A 22234-nucleotide genomic window follows, 5' to 3' on the forward strand; every position below is an offset into this window, starting at 1 on the left:
CAGACGAAATCCAGGGGCCATATGTGGCCCAACGTCACATCGGGCCTATTAATGACCCATATAAAACCGATACTAATCAAGCTTGACCGCACTTCTGGCCTGGTAAAGGCCGGTGTAGTAGGTTGGCGCATTTACGACCCGTATGAATTTCGGCCTGTGAACGATCCGCATTGTAAATGGGCCACCATGAGCTGAGATACATTTTCGGCCTGCTAATGACCAGTGGGTTATTTGGCACAATCAGGGCCCAATCTCACTTTGGGCCTATTAAAGGCCCATGTTATTTATGTGCTCGAGATATTTACACATGTTAACGGCCTATTGTCACTAAGGGCCCACATTATGTTTAGGCCTGTTAAAGGCCCACTGTGGGCACATGCCTACCAAAAATAAGAAAGCTTATGCTGATTTAGGCCCAGATATATTTAGTGGGCTACATGCAAATTACGACCCATAGTCGTTTTTAGCCCAATTGGAAATGTGGCCCCTACGAATGTTGGCACGTTGGGCTCCTACGAAGCTTTCGGCCGAATACATTTGTAAGATAAACCTACACTATACAAAAATAGCGCCGTAATTTCTATAGCCTTTGGCAGCACGATAAATGCCGTATCACAAAAAAAAATTCCAGACATACAACAAAAGGCCTGTTGGCATTAAGTTTACAATCCTTGCAGATAAAAGCACCATCAGATATATAAAGCACATATCATTTGACCTGAGTGCTAATGTTTCAGGCTGTAGAATCTGATGGAGCAACATGATCCTCCCCTTTTTTTCTGCCATTGTTCTTGAACAACGACGCAAATGTCTGATAGTCTGGTTTCAAAACCATTCATATCTTGACGACATTTGTCAACCACTATTCTTGTTTCGGAAACGACCTCCATTAGGGATTGGACTTGTGTCTAGAGCACTTATATATTACTCTGTCTAGCCGGAATATTTTATTCAGTAGGCGATTTGGACGAGGTTACCTTGACAACCAACCCAGAATTACACACGAAGGTGCCTTTTGCACTGTTAGTGGAAGATACTAATGTACTGCAGCAAGCGGTGACATTGTGCCTGTGGTAGACACCTTCAGGTGGTTGTGGCTGTTCAATAATTTGTTCCATAGCTTGCTGAAAGTTTGAACTTGTAGATTAGTGTACTAGATACGTTACTAATGAGACAAAAACAAACAAAGTAGGTTTCATGTTTATACATAACTTATTTTGGTGAACTACTATAATACATTAGCATGTATTGTAGTGCCAACTACATAATAAAATCACTTTCGGAACATATGTCCATGTAGCATGCCTACTGTATTGTCTATTTCCTCACATTTGTTGACATCTATGGATAAAGAGACATGGTTTAAAGTAGGATGAACATAGTATGACATCATTCATATAATGGGAAAACAGATACCAAACAAACAGGCTATTGTATCATTGTGTGGGCACGTGAACATCACAACTAGATTACAGATCAGGACCAAAAGAATATCCTTCCTCTCTTTTAAACCGTGTAAGGTGAAATGATACGTTAAGACAACTGTGTATAAAAGTGAACAGAGTAACTGACATTGGATACAAACCAAGCAGTTAAATGAACACGTCACAGTAACAAGCAGTTCAAAGGCAGGAGGAGTAAGGACTTACTACAGCAGCTTGAACTGGTGTGCTCATGCCCTTCATCTTGCTGGTGTGGCAATCCTTGAATATTTGCACTACACTTGGTCCAGGTTCTTTTTGGTCCGCACGGGCTTTCCTCTGTATTTGGAATAAGTCAATATAGATACGATAATATGGCATAGAAAAAGGAAGGAACTATCAGCTATTTACAAGAGCCTAGCAGTGTGCAATATAGCTACGAGATCCTATTGTCTGTTGGAATTTCACTTCAGAACGGTTGGTCTTATTCTTCAAACAGTTAGCCTAGAAGAAGATACACTTGTAAGGCACATACGTAAATACGAGCTCAATATGTGATCTGATCAAATACATATACCTTACCTGATACTTTGGATCAGACAAGTGTTTAACAAGGGCTGTCCAGTCTTCATCTGTAATATATTCCACTTGAGATGTCTGGGCGATTTCATTGTTAGCCTTGCCTTCAAAGTGAGTTTTTCTAAGGTGATACCAATACTGTCGCAGAGCAGACTGAAAAACGTGAGTGCATGCTTGTTTAGTTGCATCATCTTTCGGATCCAACTTGAACCTCATCTGTTGAAAATAGAATGTGAGTCTTATTAGGAGGAAGCTAGAAACTATGGGACAGAGCAAGACAATATTACAAATTGCGATGAATAACAATACTTACGGATAAATGGTCAAGGAAGGTGTTAAAATGGGTACCGTCTTTCTCATTTCTGTACTGGATCCACGTTGGGAGGATACGTGCATGACACTTAACAGCAATGGCTCCCTCTGATACTAACTTGGCTGACTGTGTAGCATCACGTGGCCTTTTTAAACCTACCTCAAAATGGATCTCCATTATTCCGCCTTTAGATTTTGTTAATCTGTCAAGCATTATCCCTGATGCCTGTTTCTGCTTGCGTCGTGGTGCTAGTTCAACAATGAATATGGAAAGTGTAAGTGCGCATCAAACTGTGAGAGTACATATAAAGGAGCATGCAACTGCATCTGGACTCGGCCAGGTACCGTCTTGGTGTTGATGCTCATGAGGTTCATCTGATCTTGCCAAGTCCTATTGTGTCAGTAGTGCTTCGGAAGTAGTGCTAGGTTTGAAGGCATCTTGGGAACAGGCCAGTTGCGGAGCAAACGAACGAGTAACTCGTTGAGATGCCAGTATAGTTGAAGGGGATGCTGCAGCTGGTGGAGCAGGTGATACTGTGTTTGTAGATTTAGCCGGTGGACTTGGACCTTCTACTGCACTATAATTACCAGCAGAATCTCGAGGGCAGATCCTTTTCTGTTGCACCCGATGAGTAACACCATTCCCTACTGTATTCTTTTCCTTGCTCTTTTTTGACTTTGCCATGTCAAGCTGTACCCACAACACAAAAGAATAAAATCGCTCTTCAGAACTCCAATGACCAGCAGATGGCCGTGAACCCCACCCAGAATACCCGTTTAGAGATCCCATGTAAACCATTGGCCAAGGCCCCGAGGTCCGCGAAAGAGGAGGGGCTCCAAGACACGTGTAGCCCGGACCTGATATAATACCAAACGAACTTGGCCACGACACAATGAAAAAAGATATGTTTCGTGTCTTTGAGAGCACCACAAAGCGCACATCTATCGGACCCAGGACCATTCCATTTACGAATCTGATCAGCTACTGGCAACCTTCCTCTGAAAGCTTGCCAAAGAAAGATTTTTATCTTAGGGGGAACCTGTAACATCCCAAATTTTCAATTTGGAATGTTATACATTAGGTCATCATTGCATATCATATTTTATTGCATTTTGGCTTGATCCTAGAAATTCTACGCAACTCAAGGACCCACGGAGAGAGTTGGGGATTTCGTTATTTTCATATTTGAGTTTTCTCGAATTTTGAAAAGAGGATCGTTTGATTTTAATTATTTTCTCTTCGAATATTTCTTTTATGAAAATAAAATAGAGAGGATAAAATGACTTCCTCAAAATAAAGAAATATTGGAGATTTAATATTAAAATCAAATAAGAATTTTATTCGTAGTTTTATCGCTATTTTATTTGAATTAGGAAAAATATGCGTTTTTCAAAATTGCATTAGAGTCCCAAATAAATGTTCACCTTGTCCGGTAGATTTTTAGAGGATGGGAAAAATTTATTTCAGGATTTTTGGAGTCTGTTTAGTATTTCTTTTATTTGTTTTTCTGCGTGGAATAATTAAAAAAAGTCAACCGACCTACGGGCCGTGCCCGAGCCGGATTCCTTCGGCCGGGGGCTTTATAAGCCGCAGCCCGAGCCGCCCCGAGGCCCAAGTTGCCGCCGCCAGCCCACCCCGCCGAAACCCTAACCCTAGCCCCGCCGCCGCCGCCGCGCGCTGCTGCTGCCGCTGCCGCCGCTCGCCGCCGCCGCCCGCTGCGCCGCCGCCGGAGCCGCCGCCGCCGTCGGACGCCTCCCCCGCCCGACCCCGCCGGAGGTAGCCGCCGCCGCCGTCGATTTTCGCGAGAAAACCGACCGGTTTTTTTCGAAACCCTAGATCCCTTTTTTATTTTATTTTCTAGATCGTTTTTTTGGTTTAGTTATTTAGCGAACGCCCGTTCGTACGTTCGCTTTAACGAACGGTTTTCACCGTTTAACCGCAGACAGCGAACGTTCGTTCGTTAGTCAGTTCGTCAGTTTTTCTTTTTCTCGGATTTTTCGCGATTATTTTCGATCGCGATTTCTGATCCGATTTTCGTTTTAGTTTATCTTTTCGCTCGTTTATCGGAATCAGGCGATTCAAGCACCTAGAGTTTCGTCTCGAAGCCCTCTTTCTGTTTAATCAACTTAAATAAGTTTTTGCTACTTTAAAATTTGACTTTAGTCCAGATTAGTAATTGAAGCTTGTTTCTTTCGCAGTTTGAGTTTCGTTGCTTCGTTTGATTTGATTCTTTTTGCAAACCGGAGTTCTTAAGTTGAACTTTCTGGTTAGGTCTTCTTATTTGAGTTTTACCCATGCATCTTTGCTTGATTGCTTATTGTATGCTTGTTTGTTTGCGATAGAGTACCCGGAGTGCGAAGCGTGCTACTACGAGTCTCTAGGTTTCACGGATCATCAGCGAGGCAAGTAACACTTTGATCATACCTCTTTACTACCCAGTTTTATTGCATTAGATCAATCCTCAAACAATTGCATGGTTAGGATCTGATTAAATTGTGGGTTTGGGAAGTAGATGAGGTAGTACCTATTCACCTGTTTATTATCAAACCTATGGGAGTTACTTCTACGTTGCTTATATTGCTATGCCATGCTCGTAGACGTGGTTTGGGTTTGAGTGTATTCATGACAGATGTGAGTATTCTTAATTAATGGTTAACTTAAGGTGGCAACTTTAATACACATCTGGGTGGATTGAGGCACCTCAAAGTAATCATGGTTAGCCGTGTCCCCGGTTATGGACATCTTGAGTATCTAGTTCTTGGATTATCATGTGGATCTCATCACTTTTAATATAATTTGATTGGGTTTAATGACGATGCTTAATTGGGATTGAGTTGGGTGAACCTTCTCAATGTTTAACCACCACCATGATAGTTACATAAAATTTATTCCTTTGTTGTAGGAAAAAATTGGCTTTCCGCAAAACATATTAACCATACAGCCTCCACCAGCCATATATGCATGTAGGGATAGCTTTATTCTGTTCATTACTCTTTTGTGTTGCCTTGCCAGCATATTCCATGTGCTGACCCATTTCGGGCTGCAACGTATCATGTTGCAGACTTTTCAGACGACGAGTAAGGAGCCATAGGTCGTTGTCTTTCACTCAGTGATGCCATTGGAGTTGATGGACTCACTTTATCTTCCAAGCCTTCCGCTGTTATCGTATTAGATGTCCTTAAGCCATATTTATTGTAGTAAGTTCTCTTTTGAGACATTCGATGTAATAAGTGTGTGATTGCTACTCTGTTATAAATCCTCAAGTACTGTGCGTGTCAGCATTACCGATCCAGGGATGACACTGATACACAGAAATCAGACTGTTTGAGGTCTGGTCGCTACAGAACCCGAGCATGCTAGATCATCTTAAACTTAGTAGTAGGGGAGCCTGAGATGAGTTTAGCATACAAAGACTTGACGGAGAAGCGCCCGGAGGCAGAGTGGGGCCAGACCACCAAATCCTCCCCCTCCGAGAGCGAAGGGATGCAAGCAACAAGGCGCTACCAATCATCCAACTCTACGGGAGACAGAGAACGTCGAAGGGCTAGGTCCCAGTTATTCTTGGAGAGCTCAGAGATGGAGATCTCCGGGTCCGGACAATAAGAAAAAAGAACCGGGAACGCAACTGCGAGTGTAGAATCCCCATACCACCAGTCCAACCAAAAGCGGGTAGATTTGCCATTACGAACCACATATTTAACCAAAGATTGAAACACCGGGCGCATTTTGACGAGATCTTTCCAAAATTGAGAACCGCCCACCAAAGGGGCAAACATGGGGCTAGACACAGGAAAATATTTGGCTTTGAGAATATTTAGCCACAAAGGATGCTCAGAAGAGGTCATGATTTTCCACCACCATTTGATGATAAGGCACTTGTTCATAATCAAGGTATCAATGATGCCCGACCCCCCAAGGTTCTGAAGGAAATATGCCCTAGAGGCAATAATAAAGTTATTATTTATTTCCTTATATCATGATAAATGTTTATTATTCATGCTAGAATTGTATTAACCGGAAACATGATACATGTGTGAATACATAGACAAACAGAGTGTCACTAGTATGCCTCTACTTGAGTAGCTCGTTGATCAAAGATGGTTATGTTTCCTAGCCATAGACAAAGAGTTGTCATTTGATTAACGAGATCACATCATTAGGAGAATGATGTGATTGACTTGACCCATTCCGTTAGCTTAGCACTTGATCGTTTAGTATGTTGCTATTGCTTTCTTCATGACTTATACATGTTCCTATGACTATGAGATTATGCAACTCCCATTTACCAGGGGAACACTTTGTGTGCTACCAAACGTCACAACATAACTGGGTGATTATAAAGGTGCTCTACAGGTTTCTCCAAAGGTACTTGTTGGGTTGGCGTATTTCGAGATTAGGATTTGTCACTCCGATTGTCGAAGAGGTATCTCTGGGCCCACTCGGTAATGCACATCACTTAAGCCTTGCAAGCATTGCAACTAATGAGTTAGTTGCGGGATGATGTATTACGGAACGAGTAAAGAGACTTGCCGGTAACGAGATTGAACTAGGTATTGAGATACCGACGATCGAATCTCGGGCAAGTAACATACCGATGACAAAGGGAACAACGTATGTTGTTATGCGGTTTGACCGATAAAGATCTTCGTAGAATATGTGGGAGCCAATATGAGCATCCAGGTTCCGCTAATGGTTATTGACCGGAGACGTGTCTCAGTCATGTCTACATAGTTCTCGAACCCGTAGGGTCCGCACGCTTAAAGTTCGATGACGGTTATATTACGAGTTTATGTGTTTTGATGTACCGAAGGTAGTTCAGAGTCCCGGATGTGATCACGGACATGACAAGGAGTCTCGAAATGGTCGAGACATAAAGATTGATATAGTGGATGACTATGTTCGGACACCGGAATGGTTTCGAGGAGTATCGGGCATATACCGGAGTACCGGGGGGGGGGGGGTTACCGGAACCCCCCGGGGAGACTAATCGGCCTATTGGGCCCTAGTGGAGAAGAGGAGGGGCGGCCAAGGAGCAGCCGCGCGCCCCCTCCCCCCAGTCCGAATTGGACAAGGAGGGTGGGGGGGCGACGCCCCCCTTTCCTTTCCCCCTCTCTCCTTCCCTCTCCTCTCCTACTCCCACACGGAAGGGGGGAGTCCTACTCCCGGTGGGAGTAGGACTCCTCATGGGCGCGCCTAGGGTGGCCGGCCCCCTCCCCCTCCTCCACTCCTTTATATACGGGGAGGGAGGCACCCCTTGGATCTCTTAGCCGTGTGCGGTGCCCCCCTCCACCATAATCCACCTCGATAATATCGTAGCGGTGCTTAGGCGAAGCCCTGCGTCGGTAGAACATCATCATCGTCACCACGCCGTCGTGCTGACGGAACTCTCCCTCAAAGCTAGGCTGGACCGGAGTTCGAGGGACGTCATCGAGTTGAACGTGTGCTGAACTCGGAGGTGCCGTGCGTTCGGTACTTGATCGGTCGGATCGTGAAGACGTACGGCTACATCAACCGCATTGTGCTAACACTTCCGCTTTCGGTCTATGAGGGTACGTGGACACACTCTCCCCCCTCGTTGCTATGCATCACATGATATTGCGTGTGCGTAGGATTTTTTTTGAAATTACTACGTTCCCCAACAGGTTCTTGGGTCTGCAAATCCGTTTCCATTTGACCATTCTATATTTGCGTTTGTATAAGCCGAATTCCAATAAAAAGCACCCTGTGCATATCAACACCCGCATGCGTCCCTCCAGAGAGTAGATAGAAACCCATCAGGAACATGGGAAGGAATGAGAGGCAAGCGTTGATAAGGGCAACCTTGCCAGCTTGAGTGTTGTACCTGCCTCTCCAAGGCATAACTCGATTACCCACTTTTGTGATAGCCGGGGCAAAGTCTCTAGCCAGAAGTTTTTCAGGAGATATAGGGAGACCAAAATATTTGAAAGGGAAAGAGCCCAGAGAGCAGTTAAGAAATTGAGAGACCCGAAGAGCCTCAGCATCCGACACCTCTGTGACAATCACTTCACTTTTAGCAAAATTGATCTTAAGCCCCGACAAGGCTTCAAAACACAGCAAAAGGAACTTGAGGTGAGCAATACACTCGTCGTTAAGTTCAACCATGATAATTGTGTCATCCGCGTACTGGAGGTGGGTGATGCCCTGTGGAATGAGATGAGATAACAGGGGTGATGTGCCCAGCCTCCGCCGCCCTCGATAGGATGTGGGATAGAGCATCCGCTAGGAAGTTAAACAACAGAGGAGGGACTGGGCCCCCTTGCCTCAGGCCCCTGCCATTGGCGAAGAACTTACTGACCCTGCCATTAACAGAAACCGCAGTGTGGCCGCCCGTAACTAACCGCATAAGCCTGTGCACCACAGCCCCATCAAAGCCCTTAGCCAACAACACCTGACGCAAGAACTTCCAGCTGACTGAGTCATAAGCCTTCTCAAAATCAAGCTTAAGAATGACCGTCGTGGTGCCACGCACGCGGATATCATGGACAATCTCATGGAGACATAGGATACCATCCAAAATGAACCTGCCTTTGACGAAGGCGGACTGAAAAGGACTGAGAGCCCGATGGGCGATGGGGGAAAGTCGAGTGGTGAAACCTTTTGTCGGGAACTTCGCAAAGTTATTAATGAGGGTGATAGGTCTAAATTGCGTGATCTTGTCTGCACATTTGACTTTAGGGATAAGGGTAAGAACAACATAGTTCAACCGAGAAATGTCAACTGTCCCCAAACAGAAACCTTGTATGACAGCACACACGAGAGAGTGCAACTGTGGCTAAAACTGCCTAAAGAAAGGAATGGAGAAGCCGTCTGGGCCCGACACTGAGTTGGCATTGGCGGAGCGAATGGTGTCAAAGATCTCCTCATCAGACATGGGGGTTAGCAAGGCATGGGCCATGATGCGTGTAAGTGCATCTAGTGCCACCCCTAGTTGGTTTTGGAGTATTGATGACAAACCTGGTTAAGGGACTAATGTGTTTGTGAGAATTGCAGGATAACACAGGTAGTAGTCCCTCATTGATTCAGTTTACCTACCAGAGATGACCCCTAAAAATGTGTGAAGACATTGAAGACAATGGTGTTTGTGAAGATATTCACAATGAAGACTATGACATGAGAAGACATCGCATGAAGACTATGGAGTGCGAAGACATAGTTGTTTCGTAGTTTCCTTTTCTTCTTTGTTGAGTCATAGGAACCACCACACTGTTAAGTGGGGTCCAAGTGAACAAAGTCAAAGTGACTGAAGTGATGCTCAGCCAAATCCTATGTCTTCGAGCGAAGACAATGAGAGCAAATCTTATCCAGAGCTAGATGAGTCAGCTTTACTTGTAGCCCAAGTCAAGCTGCCACATGTGTTTGAAATCTGACTGTTGGACACGTGTCAGTTCCTTAGTGACCCAGGTTCATTTCGGAAAAATCAGGTCGGGTTGCCTCCTGGCTATAAATAGCCCACCCCCTACACCATAAATTGGTGGCTGCTCAGAGTTAGTGCACGACTTTTGTCGTTTGAGAGCAACCCACCTCCGAAGCATTTGAGAGAAAGATCCTTGCGAGGACAAAGCCCAAAACACCCAGAGCCAAAGAGTGTTAGGCATCACTGAAGTCTTTCTGTCCGCGTGATCTGAAGACTTATTACACTTGAGGACTGTGAATCCTCCAGCCGGTTAGGCGTTGCGTTCTGAGCATCCAAGAGTCATTGTGGATTGCCGGTGAACGAAGTCTGTGAAGGTTTGGAAGTCTACCTTGAAGACTTACCAGAGTGATTGGGCGAGGACTAAGTGTCCTTAGCTCAAGGGGAATAAGGTGAAGACGCGGTCTTCTAAGTTGAATCTCAGCCTCCCTAACCAGACGTACAGTTGTCACAACAACTGGAACTGGTCCAACAAATCCTTGTCCTCACCAAGCAACTGGTTCTATCTCCTCCCTCACTTATTTACAGTTTGTCTTCGTGAAGTCATTTGCATTCTTGCGTGATCTGTTTGACTTCACTGTGTGACGACTATTGTTGTTTGGCTTCGTACTATCTTCCATCCTGATCTATACTACCTAGCTGCTAATAGTCTTCATGCTTTCACTTCATTACTTACTTGACTATGGCTTGTCTAGTGTAGTCTACCTTCCGCTGCATGTCAATAGGTTCATTTCTATCGTTTGTCTTCAAAGCCCCCGTGTTTTGAAGACTTTCATAAAAAATCGTCTATTCACCCCCCTCTAGTCGATAACTAGCACTTTCAATTGGTATCAGAGCAAGGTACTCCCTTGTTCTGTGTGATTCGGTTTAACCACCTGGAGTTTTAGCTATGTCAACTGCAGGGATAATCAAAGTCTCCGCTGCGTGCCCTGTCTTCGATGGCACTGATTACCCCTACTGGAAGAATAAGATGCACATGCATCTTGAAGCCATTGATGTCGACCTTTGGTATGTCGTCAAGAACGACGTTCCCAAGGCCGGTGAAGGTGTCACCCCTACTGATGTCAATAAGTTCATTCAACTGGATTCTACTGCCAAGAACATCATCTGTGGTCATCTGACCAAAGGACAGTATGGCCGTGTGAGTGCTCTGGAAACTTCGAAGCTAGTCTGGGACTGGCTCTCCAAGGTCAACGAAGGCGTCTCAACCTAGAGAGACTCAAGGATCAGTGTTCCTCGCAACCTCTTCAACCGCTTCAAGAGAAACGACAATGAGAATGTCCAGCTCATGTTTGATTGCCTCACTGATATCACACATGAGCTTCATGCACTCGGCGCCACTGAGATCACCAAGCATGAAATCGTCAAGACACTCCTGAGATCACTTGACAGCTCGTTTTACACCCTAGCCCCAATGATTCAAGAACGCCCTGACTTCAAGACTCTCGATCCGTCTAACATACTTGAGAGGCTCAACACACATGAGTTCCAGTTATCTGAGAAAAGAGATATCTATGGTCCTAGCTATGGACGTACTCATGCTTTGAAGGCAAAGGCTTTTCCTCATGTGAAGAAGAATCTGACTGCAGTTCTGGGGATCCTAAAGACATTGGAAAGGAGCTTGCTATGCTTGTGAAGAAGTGTCAGAAATTCACCAAGAAGAAAGGCTTCAGAAAGTCTTCAAGATCTAGCTCGAGAAATGATGAAGCTTCTACTCATGACCACAAGAAGAGAACATGCCACAAGTGCAAGAAACCTGGTCACTACATCTCTGAATGTCCTCAGTGGGACAATGAGGACAACAACAAGAAGAAGAGCAAGGAATATGATTCTGACGACAAGAAGAAGAAGAAGTCTTCAAAGTCCTCTTCCAAGTCTTCGTCCAAGTCTTCATCACATAAGAAGAGCTCATCTGGCAAGGCTCGTGCTTTTGTTGGCAAGGAGATGGATTCAGAGGAGGAGTCTGCTTCTGAGGAGGCAGAGGTGGAGTCTGAGGAGGAGTCCGACTCTGGTGTTGCAAGTCTGGCTCTAGCTACGGCCTATGTTGCCAAGTCTATCTTCAACACTGAAGACAATGGCTCCATCACTAACGCTGATGCTAATGACAAGGACGACTCTGCTCCCACCTACTGCTTCATGGCATGTGGTGCCAAGGGTATGACACCACATGCTTCAGAATGGATTATGGACAGTGGATGCACTAATCACATGACTGGTGATCGAAGTCTTCTCATGGACTCAACCTTACGTCCATCTAACAAGAGTCATATCACATTTGCTAACACTGGTAAAAGCAAGGTATTGGGTCTAGGTAGAGTTGTAATCTCAAAGGATCAGCACATGGATAAAGTGATGCTTGTTGAATCCCTTGGTTTCAACTTAATGTTTGTCTCAATGCTTTGTGATTTAAACATGATTGTGATATTCGGAAAATATCGATGCCTTGTTCTAATGGAATCTGACAAGTCTCTAGTCTTTGAAGGGTATAGGAAAGATGATCTGTATATGGTAGATTTCTCAACAGGACCACAGTTGGCCGTATGTCTTCTAGCAAAAGCTTCAGAGTGCTGGCTCTGGCATCAGAGGCTAGGGCATGCTGGCATGAGGAACTTGTACACTCTCGCGAAGAAGAAACATGTTGTAGGCATCGAGGGCGTCAAGTTCAAGAAGGATCATCTATGTGGTGCCTGTGAAGCTGGAAAGATGACTAGGGCCAAGCATCCCTCGAAGACAATCATGACGACATCTCAACCCTTCGAGCTGCTTCACATGGACTTATTTGGCCCTACTCACTAATCTACTCTTACTACCACTGCTTGCCTCTATGGCTTCGTCATTGTTGATGATTATTCAAGATATACATGGGTGCATATAATCCTCTACAAGAATGAAGTGCAGGATGTCTTCAGACGCTTCGCCAATCGTGCCATGACGAACTATGGCATCAAGATCAAGCACATCAGGAGTGACAACGGCACAGAGTTCAAACACATGCCTCGACACTTATCTTGATACATTGGGCATCACTCATGAGTTCTTTGCTCCATATACACCTCAGCAGAATGGCATCGTGGAGCGCAAGAACAGGACACTCATTGAGATGGCTCGGACGATGCTTGATGAATACAAGACTCCAAGGAAGTTCTGGCCTGAAGCCATTGATACTACATGCCACGTCATCAACCGTGTTTATCTTCACAAGCTTCTAAAGAAGACATCCTATGAGCTCCTAACTGGTAAGAAGCCAAACGTCAGTTACTTCAAAGTATTTGGTGCTAGGTGCTGGATCAAGGATCCACATCACACTTCAAAATTTGCACTGAAAGCACATGAAGGTTTTATGCTTGGTTACGGAAAGGACTCGCACTCCTACAGAGTCTTCAACCTCTTTCACTATAAAGTGGTTGAAACTGTAGATGTGCGGTTCGATGAGACTAACGGCTCGCAAAGAGAGCACCTGCCAAATGTGCTAGATGAAGTCCCTCCTAGTGAATCGATTAAGCTAATGGGAACTGGAGAAATCATACCTTCAGAAGCACATGCTAAAGAAGAACTCATTATTTCTACGCCTAGTCAACCTGAAGACAATGCTCAGCCTGAAGCCAATACTCAAAATGAAGACAATGATCAGCAAGAGCAAAATCTTCGTCCAGTTCATCCTCGTGTTGCAAATGAAGTACAAATTGAGAAGAAAATTGATAGCATCAATGCACCTGGTCCACTCACTTGTTCAAGAGCAACACAACTCGCAAATTTCTGTGGGCACTTTGCATTTGTCTCAATATCTGAACCCAAGAAAGTTGTTGAAGCCTTCATGAAACCTGAATGGATTCAAGCTATGCAAGAAGAGTTTCAACAGTTCGAGCTGAACAATGTGTGGGAATTGGTCAAGCGTCCTGACTCTCGCAAGCACAATATCATAGGCACCAAATGGATCTATCGCAACAAACAAGATGAGCATGGTCAAGTTGTCAGAAACAAGGCTCGTCTCGTTGCTCAAGGATACACTCAAGTTGAAGGGATTGACTTCGATGAAACATTTGCTCCAGTGGCTAGGCTTGAAGCCATTCGCATACTGCTAGCCTATGCCAACCATCACAACATCCTTCTGTATCAAATGGGTGTGAAGAGTGCCTTTCCCAACGGCAAGATTGAAGAAGAAGTGTATGTTGCACAACCACCTGGCTTTGAAGATCCAAAACATCCTGATATGGTATACAAGCTCAACAAGGCACTGTATGGCCTCAAACAAGCCCCTCGTGCTTGGTATGACACACTCAAAGACTTCCTGAAGAGCAAAGGCTTCAAACCTGGTTCTCTAGATCCTACGCTCTTCATGAAGACATATGATGGAGAACTGTTTGTGTGCCAAATCTATGTGGATGACATTATCTTCGGCTGCACTAATCAGAAATATAGTGATGAGTTTGGACACATTATGCAAGAGCAATATGAGATGTCCATGATGGGTGAGCTGAAGTTCTTCCTAGGTCTTCAAATTCGTCAGCAAAGCAACGACATCTTCATATCTCAAGAAAAATACCTCAAAGATTGCTTGAAGAAGTTCGGTATGCAAGATTGCAAAGGATACACGACGCCAATGCCAACCAAAAGTCATCTGAGTCCTGACGCCAATGGTAAAGAGTTCGATCAAAAGGTATACCGCTCCATGATTGGTTCCTTACTTTACTTATGTGCATCTAGGCCAGATATAATGCTTAGTGTTTGCATGTGTGCCGATTCCAAGCGGCACCAAAGGAATCGCATCACTTAGCTGTGAAGCAAATTCTTTGATATTTGGCTTACACCCCAACACTAGGATTATGGTATCCAAAGGGCTCAGAGTTTGATCTAGTTGGATTCTCAGATGCTGATTATGCTGGTGACAAGGTTGATCGCAAGTCTACATCAGGCACATGTCACTTTCTGGGACGATCACTTGTCTGTTGGTCTTCAAAGAAGTAGAACTGTGTATCCCTCTCTACTGTTGAATCTGAATACATTGCTAATGGATCTTGCTGCGCTCAGCTTCTATGGATGAAGCAGACTCTCAAGGACTATGGCATCCATCTGAAGCAAGTACCACTCTACTGCGACAATGAAAGCGCCATCAATATTGCCAACAACCTAGTTCAGCACTCGAAGACAAAGCACATTGAAAAATTCGTCATCACTTTCTCAGAGATCATGTCATGAAGGAAGATATTGATATCATTCACGTCAACACTGAAGAGCAATTGGCAGATATCTTCACAAAGCCCTTGGATGAGAAAAGGTTTTGCAAGTTGCGGTGTGAGCTAAATATCTTAGAATCCTCAAATGTCCTGTAATTGGACACACATCCTAACACTTATGCATGTTGATGACTTAGATGTGCAACACACGAAGTAACATATATCTTCAAATCAATGAAGACATACACTCTAAGTGTGAATACATTAATGCGGAATTTGACTTCGGGGTGCCCCGATAATTGTGCGCCGTGCCTGGGTCTAATACTTCCTATACGGTGGGTAACGCCACCACCAAACCTTTGTTTGAAGTGTTTTGTTTGTCATGTCATTTGCAAAAGTCTTCGCATTTGGTTTGTCTTCAACATTGATTTATCTTCATGTTTATCTTCTCAGCATTGATTTGGTCTTATTCAGATATATACATATATTCATGTTTTTTTCCTCTACAACATTCACTTATAGCTATGTCTTCTTGCTTAAATCTTTTGATCTAAGTGAATGTGATCGGACCCTAACCTCTTCTGTGCTTCTACCTCAAATTCTATCTATCCAAATCATATGCATTCTATTGAAACTGTCAAATGTCTTCTCTGCGTCCTTGTCAGCAGAAGATACAGAGACAAAAGTTGAATCTGTTTTTAAATGCTATATCCTTATTGCCTGAAACTTGGAGAAGCCGGAACGACCACCCGACAGTCCAGGCGTGCGTGGGAACATGGAACAACTTCCAATGTGTTGCATGCTTGCCACGTGTCCCTCAGATGTGAACCGCCAGGGGCACCTGCGTAATTGCGCTGTGCTGTCCCTTTCCTTATAAATATACAACTCACCGCGGTCACAATCTCCTCTTCCACCTCGCCACCTCGAACAAACCCTAGCGCCTCCGCTAGCTCGCGTCGACGCCGGAGAAGAAGCGCTTAGCTGTCGTGACCTCTTCGACGCCGTCCTTACGTCGGCCGCGGACTTCGTCCTCTCCGCCGCCGCCATAGGTGTCTTCCGCCGCCAAGTTAGGGCGCGGGAGATTGAACTGCTCGGCCTCCCTCATAACTTCGTCTAGCAGTTCTTCGTGCGGTAATTAAATCTTACTTTTATAGTCTTTTTGATCCACCAGATCCATCCTTTTTCACCAAAAGTGGTTTCTTGACTTCCATATCTGGATCTATCTTGTTCTGAAACTCATATCATGCCTAGTATATTCACTTATGCTTCACAACTAGTTAGATTCCTCACTTGTACTTATTCTTGGATTCGTACAAATCTGGAACCAACTCTCACCATATAAGTGAATGTCTTCGCGCTATGAGGTCAATGTCTTCAAACTGATTTATCTTCAAAATCTTCTGAGAATGCATATGACCTCTTCCCTTCCCTCACACCTCTAATGCTGTCATAGGTACATGTCCGTGGGAGAATCCCTTGGTTCTCATAGTCTGCATTCATTTGCAGAATTCTTACAGCGTCACATCAATTCTCCTGAAGCCAGTTCCTGTCTGACCAGCAGACAGAAGCCTTTGACAGTTCTGAAGCCATTCAGTTTGAACTTCATGGCCACTGAAAAGTTGGCTAGAAAGGGCGGCAGACAGCGCCATGGGAATACATCCAAAGATTTGCCACCTGATCTGTATGAATTATACAAGACAGACCCTGACGAAACCTATGGCGAACGCAAGACTCGAATCCAATGGATTCGCAGGCATTGGGCAGAGCAATGGTTTCTGTACAGATATGTGACTGCTGAGTATGCAGAGAAGAATGCCATCAAGCGACCATGGGGAGATATTCTCTTAAAAAATCTTCCACCCAGGTCCAGAACTGAAGCCATTACTCAAGGCTTCTATCCTTGCATGGTCCGAGGACCACAGCCCGAGAATGCCGATCCATCCTCTCTGTTATGGTGTCGCGATGACAATCTGTTCAAGCGCAACTATAAGTTTGCCAAGGATTTTGCTGTGAAGAACAAGAAAGCATTTGGACTCGACTTCAACCCTGGTCCATCTGCTCCTCGGGCTGATGGCACTCGTGATGCTGAACCCAATGTCGTCAGGCCCTTCTACAATCTTGAAGGTCTCCTCACTCACATTGCTGTTCAGGGGGCAGCCGTGGAGCACTCTGATGACGACGCTGATACTGATGAAGCGCCAGCTCCACCTAAGCCATAGAAGTAGAAGAAAACAAAGGCTTCAAAGCCCTCTGCTGCACCTAAAGCTTCGCGTATGAAGCCATTGGCCACTGCACCACCTGAAGCAAGTGTGCAGTCTGAAGATCTTTCTCGTATCTCCAAGAAGACCGAGAAGTCTTCAAAGAAGAAGAAGCCCATCAAAAGTTCCGGGAAAGAACTGACCCCAGCTGCCGTTCTGAGGAATGAAAATGAAGCCATTGATCTGTCGAGTGACGAAGATCTTGGCGATGATCCTCTTGAGATGCTGATAAAGAGCAAACAAGAGGCGGAGATCTTCAACGATCTGCCCCTCTTTGATGTGGATATTTTGAATAACTTCATTGATGAATGGTTTGGCAACCCAAGCCTCAGCATCGATTATCTTCAGCTTCCAATTGGCATCAGTGTCTCTTTCCACGGAGCCATTGCTAATGAGCTGGCTCTGGCTCAGAAGATCGTTGAACTGAAGAACAATATTGACCATGAGAAAGCTCAATTCAAGAGGAACATGGCCAAGCTCAGTGTGGCTAATGTCCAAAGCTTCAAGCAGATGCTGCATGACCTCAAGGAGCAGTTTCACAAGAAACGTGAAGAAGCTAAAGGATCAAGAGAGCGGATGAAACTCTCCGCAAGTAAATGCGTTCAAGTTCATAATGAGGCTGAAAAGCGCAAGGCACTTGGGCGTCCAGGCATCGACCCCAAGATGGCTGCCAAATAGAAAAAGAAGACTGATGTGGACCAAGCTGAAGCATCAGGGCGGGAAGCACCTCGCATTGTCTTCCCTGTCAGCATGACAGGCTCGAAGCCTAAGGTCCCCACAGCAGCTTCAGAACTGAAGAAGACAAGGGCAGCTGAGGCTGAAGCCAGAAAGCGCAAGCACAAGAATGCCACTGATGATGCTCCACCGACCAAGAAGCCGAAGACAAAGTCTTCGCGGAAAAATCATGCTGCTGCCACAGAGCCACTTGTTGTCGAGCCTATCTTAGTTGCTCGTCCTGCATCCGCAAACCAAGAGCGTCAGCTAGTCCTCCATGAGCCTACTTCCACAGAGGCTCCTGAAGCTGAAGACATTCCAGTTGTCGACCCCATCACAGCTGAAGACATTGGTCATCACGACAATGTAGATGATGATGAAGTCCTTCCTCAGATCGAGCACCAACCGGTATCATCGCCTATTCTCACGAACAGCAAACTCATCAGCATTGGTCGTCCCCTGACGCCAATTGCTCAGGATGCATCGTGGCTGATCACCCCCAACAAGACACACCAAGCCAAGACACACCCAGTACACCCCCTCCTCAAGTCACCACTCCGGTGCTTGACGATGACAATTACATGGTGCAGACCACCCCATCTCCAAAAGCATCGCCCGCATTCCGTAGGCTTCACAAAGGCCTTAGGCCACAGGTCGCCATGCCGAGCGTTCCAGAAGGAGAAGTGCAACACAACTCAGTAGCACGTCAAGTGTTTCCTGACGCCACTCCAATTGCGAACGCCTCTGAGTCCGAAGCAAAAGCTGCTGAAGACATTCTGGCATCATCAGCCGATGACAACCAAGCACCGCGTCATGAAGAAGAGAGAGTTGCCACACCCCCCGTCACTCAAGAAAATGTTCTCGAGGAGAACGAGTTTGTGCCCGATCCTCCAGCTACTCAAGTGGAGGTTGAAAACACCGAGGCAGCCACCAACAACACTACTGAAGCCAATGACATTGTCATGGCTGAAGCTAATGTGGCGCCTGAAGAGAATATGGTGCCTAAAGCTAATGTTGCACCTGAAGCCAATGTGCAGCTTGAAGCCCATGTCAATGCCAATGCTCCTGTACCGCCTCCAAGGCCTCACACCATTGAGCAAGCATTTGATCATGGTCAACTTGTCACTGTTCGATGGCCAATTCTGGTTCCTCCGCCTGCTCCCGGACCACAGTTTGACTACCATGTGGAGCACAGGCCTCAGGTCCAGAAGCCAAAGCCTCGACTGCCAAGATTTCCCGGAGCTGCAACTTCGCCAGGATCATTCAATGTCAATAGCTTCAGGGCTCACAATACCTTCTTTGGCAGTGCAAAGAACCCTTACTCAAGGCCAAGAATCTCATCTGATCACTTCTGAAGCTATCAATAGCGTAGCTATTACTCATGCATCTTATACAATCAAGGGCGAATCTTTCCTCACATGCATCTGGATTGTGAAGCCATTGTTGGTCTGCCCTGCTTGGAAGAAGCTCTAGACTACTTCAGAGATGCTGGACTTCTGCAGTTTGTCACTGACAAAGAGCATTGGAATGAGGAGCTTCTGCTACAATTCTATGCCACTCTTCACATTCGCGGCTACAACAGGGATCTGAAGACTTGGGTCCTTGAGTGGATGACAGGTGATGTACACCATGAAGCCAAAGCCCAATATATAATTGAGCTTACTTCCCTGCCCACTCCAGGTGAACTCTATGAACCTGGTTGTCAGCTTCACCGCAATGCTTTGGAGAGCATATTTCATAAGCCTAAGCCAAACACGAGTCAAATGCTCAGCATGATGAAGCCACTGCCACGAGATGCTGAATATCCAAAGGTATTCTTTGTTGAAGAACTAGAGTATCTGCCCCGCACCATTTATCATATTATAAGGCGAACTCTATGGCCTGTCAAAGGACATTCTCCTGCAGCCAAGCTTGAAGGTGCAATGAAGACATTGGTTTTCTATATCCTCAATGGCATCAGCTTCAATGCTCAAGATTTCTTCATCAGACAACTTGCAGCTTCTGGAGTCGATCTCTTTGGCCTGAAATTTTATGCTCCATGGGTGATGCGCCTAATCAAGCTTCACTCTTCTGTCAACTATCAGCCCTCTGCGCGCAACCATCTTATCTTCTTGCCAGAGGTTGATATGTCTGTAGAAGCCATCTACCCTGAACCTGCCAAGGAGCCAATATATCTTCACAATGTCGATCGCCAAAGCTTCACGCAACCCATTGAAGGAGTTCTTGCTGCAACTCGTGTTTATCCTCTAACTGGTAACACACGTGCACCTCATCGTGCAACTACTGAAGCCACTGAAAGCACTATTGCTCAAAGGCCTCGGAAGCGTTCTCGCGTTCTCAATGACCGAGAGCTTCTCGTGGCCTTGCATCAAAAACAAGATAAGCACCATGACTGGCTGAAGCGTCAAATGCAGAGTCTCTTGGTGGATGTTAATCGCATTAGAAATCTTGCCACCAAGAATGCCTTCGTATCTCATGAAGCCTGTCGGAGGTCATGGAAGAGTCTGACTTTGCTAAGCTCCGAAGATGATCTTCGCGAAGATGGCTTCACTGAGTGCTACAAGTTTGATTCCACGCCTCCCCGCAATGCCGTCTTGCACCGTACTCCTTCCTTAGAAGACTCAGAGTTTTCCTCCTCGGCTGCAACAGTTAATGCTAGAGTCGTCGATGACGAAGATGATGCTACTTCTCCAACCACTACCTTGCCGCGTCTCGACACTGCACCAGGCCCCTCTGCACCACCGAACTCCAACGTCGACCCTGCACCTTCATCTTCTCCCGATGGGAACGAGTAGATGCTCTATGTCTTCAAACCTTTTTGGTCCTTACTGACAAAAAGGGGAGAAGCATATGAGTTGATAGTCTTCAAGCGGGTCCATATGGGTGGTTGCCTTATATTTTGCCAAGTGGTTACAACTCTCGTTTTGATACATTTGGTTCTTTTGGGCTGTAACACTTAAACTTGATGGTCGCCTGCTACTTTTCTTGCTATTTTGTGATGCGATGATAAATTCCGCATGAAGTCATTCCGCAGATGTCCATTTTTCATTATGCATGTCATTATCTTTGCTATATCTTTATATGCATGATGAATTGTCTTCATATGTTGAAGAGGATCTCCACAAGTAAAACCTGCCATGTGCATTTGCATTCAAAAGCAAACTACTTATATGCACATCTTCGGGGGGAACCTTTTGCTACTTATGAAGACAATACCTTAATCCTTACAATTTCACATACTTTTATCCCCGTTGAAAACTTCAACCAGTTTGTCATCAATCACCAAAAAGGGGGAGATTGTAAGTGCATCTAGTGCCACCCCTAGTTGGTTTTGGAGTATTGACGACAAACCTGGTTGAGGGACTAATGTGTTTGTGAGAATTGCAGGATAACACAGGTAGTAGTTCCTCATTGATTCGGTTTACCTACCAGAGATGACCCCTAAAAAGGTGTGAAGACATTGAAGACAATGGTGGTTTGTGAAGATATTCACAATGAAGACTATGACATGAGAAGACATCGCATGAAGACTATGGAGTGCGAAGACATAGTTGTTTCGTAGTTTCCTTTTCTTCTTTGTTGAGTCATAGGAACCACCGCACTGTTAAGTGGGGTCCAAGTGAACAAAGTCAGAGTGACTGAAGTGATGCTCAACCAAATCCTATGTCTTCGAGCGAAGACAATGAGAGCAAATCTTATCCAGAGCTGATGAGTCAGCTTTACTTGTAGCCCAAGTCAAGCTGCCGCGTGTGTTTGAAATCTAACCGTTGGACACGTGTCAGTTCCTTAGTGACCCAGGGTCATTTCGGACAAATCAGGTCGGGTTGCCTCCTAGCTATAAATAGCCCACCCCCTACACCATAAATTGGTGGCTGCTCAGAGTTAGTGCACGGCTTTTGTCGTTTGAGAGCAACCCACCTCCGAAGCATTTGAGACAAAGATCCTTGCGAGGACAAATCCCAAAACACCCAGAGCCAAAGAGTGTTAGGTATCACTGAAGTCTTTCTGTCCGCGTGATCTGAAGACTTATTACACTTGAGGACTGTGAATCCTCCAGCCGATTAGGCGTCGCGTTCTGAGCATCCAAGAGTCATTGTGGATTGCCGGTGAACGAAGTCTGTGAAGGTTTGGAAGTCTACCTTGAAGACTTACCAGAGTGATTGGGCGAGGACTAAGTGTCCTTAGCTCAAGGGGAATAAGGTGAAGATGCGGTCTTCTGAGTTGAATCTCAGCCTCCCTAACCAGACGTACAGTTGTCACATCAACTGCAGCTGGTCCAACAAATCCTTGTCCTCACCAAGCAACTGGTTCTATCTCCTCCCTCACTTATTTACAGTTTGCCT

The sequence above is a fragment of the Aegilops tauschii genome, chromosome 1, assembly GCF_002575655.3.
Source record: "Aegilops tauschii subsp. strangulata cultivar AL8/78 chromosome 1, Aet v6.0, whole genome shotgun sequence".
Taxonomy (NCBI): Eukaryota; Viridiplantae; Streptophyta; class Magnoliopsida; order Poales; family Poaceae; genus Aegilops; species Aegilops tauschii.